Here is a 3956-nt window from a genome sequence, read left to right on the forward strand (position 1 = left end):
ATTGCTTGAGCCAGGATGTTGAGGCTACAGTAAGTAAGCTATGATCACACCACTGTTCTACAGTCCGGGTGACAGAGCAAGACTCTGTCTCTAAAAAAAAAAAAAAAAAATCAATGTGCACCTGGTCAACTGAGCAGTCTATTTTTTTTTTTAATTTTTTTACTGTTTCTTAAGTTGTGGTTCTGGGATGACACATGAGAATTTGCATTTTAACTATTTCCCAGATAATTCAAAAGCCTTTAATTCAGGAATAGCAGACTTTTCTGTTTCTCTCTGATTTACTCCAAAGAGCAAGTTTAAAAAGAAGTCCAAAGTGCCCAAGCATAAGATTTTCAAGCCCTTTTCATACTTATCTTCCAAAAATAGTATATCATTAACTTCACCAACTCTCCCTGCTAAATAAAAAATCCAACATTACATATTAAGTGTCAATCACCAAAAGTCAAGTAAGGTTCCTCTTCTCTTCCCACATCAAAGTTATTTGGAATACTGAGAGAATTTGAACAAAGTGAATGCTGAGTACTACTAGTTTTTCTTCAAAAGAACAAACCTATTTTCAAGTCTGTTTTTATATAAAAGTAATTAAGAAGTCAACTCTAAACACAAATTTGTTTCTAACTTCTACATACTATTTGAACTTTCTGATGTAGTTTTGCACATGGTAAAAGTTCTAATGAAAAAGCTGACTTATGTCAGTTACAAATTGCATTTGGCTGCCAGTGACAGATCTAACTAATGGTGCCTTAAACAGATAAATTAGTTTTTCTTGTGTGAGGAGAGGTTCAGAGGCAGACTGTTGCTGGCATTGGTTTGGCACCTTATGGATGTGACTCTCTTGATATTTTCTTTATAGTCCCAAAATGGCTGCTGAAATTTTGGCCTTCATGTCCAGGATGGCAGTAGGAGGAAGCAAAGGGGTAAAAGGGCAACAAACATGGGCAAGGTGGCTCATGCTTCTATTCCCAGCACTTTGGCAGGCCAAGGCGGACAGACCTCTTGAGCCCAGGGGTTCAAGACCAACATGGGCAACATGGTAAAACCGCATCTCTGCAAAAAAAATACAAAAATTAGCTGGGTGTCATGGTGCATACCCATAGTCCCAGCTACTTGGGAGGCTGAGGTAGATCAATTGAACCCACAGGGAAGAAACTGCAGTAAGCTGAGATAGCATCATTGCACTCCAGCCTGAGCAACAAGTGAGACCTTGTCTCAAAAAAACAAACAAACAAAAAAACCCCCAAAAACAGAAAACTCCAAAAGGGCAACAAGTACTTGCTTTATTTATTTTTTTCTGCTTGCTTCTTAACGAATATAACCACCAGGTATTCCGATCAGCACTTATTTTTCATATGGTTACATATATCTTCAATGGAGTCTGAGAAATATAGTATTTTACTTGGGATCAGTGCCACTCCAGATTTAATCAGCCTGTATTACATACATATTTGTGTGTGTGTGTGTGTGTGTGATGTGTATCTGTGTGTGTATATATATGTGTACGTATGTGTGTGTATATGTGTGTGTATATATATATACATATATATATATATATATTTTTTTTTTTTAGAGAAAGGGTCTCAGTATGTTGCCAAGGCTGGTCTCGAACTCCTGGGCTCCAGTGATCTTCCCACTACAGTCTCCCAAAGTACTGAGATTACAGGCATGAGTCACTGTGCCTGGCCAGCCTGCATTACTAAGGAGAAAGGGAATAATGGATAATGGCCGCCTTGGTCAGCTCTGCTGCCCTAACAAAATTCCACAGACTGGGTTGCTTAAACAACATGTATTTATTTCTCATAGTTCTGGAGGCTGGGAAGTTCAAGATAAAGTGCCAGGCAATTCGATTCTTGGTGAGGCCCGTTTTCCTGGCTTGAAAATGGTAGCCTCTTCACTGTGTCCTCACATGGTAGAGAGACAGCAAGCTCTAGTCTCTATTCCTCTTCTAGTAAGTACACTACTCTCATCATGGGGGGACCCCCACCCTCATGAACTTATCTAAACCTAATGACCTCCAAGAGACTTCACTTCCAAATACCATCACATTGGGCGTTAGGGCTTCAGTGTATGAATTTTGGGGGAACACAAACATTCAGTTCATAACATTTTACTCCTGACCTCCAAAATTCATGTCCTTCTCTCATGCAAAAATACATCCATTCCCCCAGACGCAGTGGCTCAGGCCTGTAATCCCAGCACTTTGGGAGGCCGAGGTGGGTGGATCACGAGGTCAGGAGTTTGAGACCAGCCTGACCAATATGGTGAAACCCCGTCTCTACTAAAAATACAAAAAATAGCCAGGCGTGGTGGTGTGCACCTGTAATCCCAGCTACTCAGGAGGCTGAGGCAGGAGAATCACTTGAACTCAGGAGGTGGAGGTTGCTTTGAGCAGAGATCACACCACTGCACTCCAGCCTGGGTGACAGAGGGAGACTCAGTCTCAAAAAAATAAAAAAAGAAAAAAAATCCATTCCATCCCAATAACTCGAAAAGTCTTATCTTGTTTCACCATCAACTCTACCTAAAGTTGAAATCCTTATTTAAATACCATCTAAATCAGATATTAGTGACACTTGAGGCAGAGTCAACCTAAGACAAAATTCCTCTCCAGCTACGATCTTCTGAATCAGATAATTATGTGCTTCCAAAATACAATGGTCACACAAGCATAGAATAGACACAGTAGTTTCCCCTTTTCCATAGGGAATATGTTCCAAGACCCTCCAGTAGATGCTTAAAGCTGCAGACAGTACCAAACCATATATACACTAAGTTTTTCCCTATATATATATATATATATAAATACATCATAATATATATATTATGATATAATACATCATATATATAATACATCATACATATATAATACATCATAATGTATATATAATACATCATATATAATGTATATAATACATCATATACATATATAATACATCATAATGATAAAGTTTAGCTTATAAATTAGGCACAGTAATAGATTAATAACTGATAACAAATGTAACAAGTATAACAATACTGTTCACAATTTCACGGATAGATTTGTTCTTAATGTAGATCTTAACAACCTCAGCATATGAGTTTTTCTTTGCTTATTAAGTCAAGAACTTTTGGCCGGGCACCGTGGCTCACACCTGTAATCCCACCAGTTTGGGAGGCCAAGGCAGGAAGATTACTTGAGGCCAGGAGTTCGAGACCAGTCGGGGCAACATGGGGAGACCCCATCTCTACAAAAAAAATACAAGCATTAACTGGGTGTGGTGGCCTATGCTTGTAGTCTCAGATACTTGGTAGGCTGAGCTGGGAGGATCGCTTGAACCTGGGAGGCTGCAGTGAGCCATGATAGCGCCACTGCACTCCAGCCTGGCAAGACCCTGTCTCAAAAAAAAAAAAAAAAAGAACGTTTACCTTTTCACTTAAAAGAAACACTTTATGGCTTCTCTTTGGTATATCCTAATTGCCAGCATCACTGCTCTTGCACTTTGAGGCCATTCATTTTTAAGTAAAATAAGGGTCACTTGAATACAAGCACTGCGATACTGTTAACAGTCGATCTGATAATGCAGACAACTACTAAGTGACTAACAGTAGAGTTGCATATACCAGGGGTCCCCAATTCCCCAGGCAAGGGACTGGTACTGGACTTCATGTCCTCTTAGGAACTGGGCCACACAACAGGAGGTGAGCGGCGGGCCAGTGAGTGAACTTCATCTGTATTTACAGCCGCTCCCCATCACTGGCATTACTGCATGGGTTCTGCCTCCTGTCAGATCAGCAGCAGCGTTAGATTCTCATAGGAATGCGAGCCCTATTGTGAACTGCGCATGCAAAGGATCTAGCCTACCTGCTCCTTAGGAGAATCTAATGCCTGATATCTGTCCCTGTCTTCCATCACCCCCAGATGGGACCATCTAGTTGCAGGAAAACAAGCTCAGGGCTCTTGCTGATTCTACATTATGGTG

This window comes from Pongo abelii, chromosome 2 (genome assembly GCF_028885655.2).
Source record: "Pongo abelii isolate AG06213 chromosome 2, NHGRI_mPonAbe1-v2.0_pri, whole genome shotgun sequence".
Taxonomy (NCBI): domain Eukaryota; kingdom Metazoa; phylum Chordata; class Mammalia; order Primates; family Hominidae; genus Pongo; species Pongo abelii.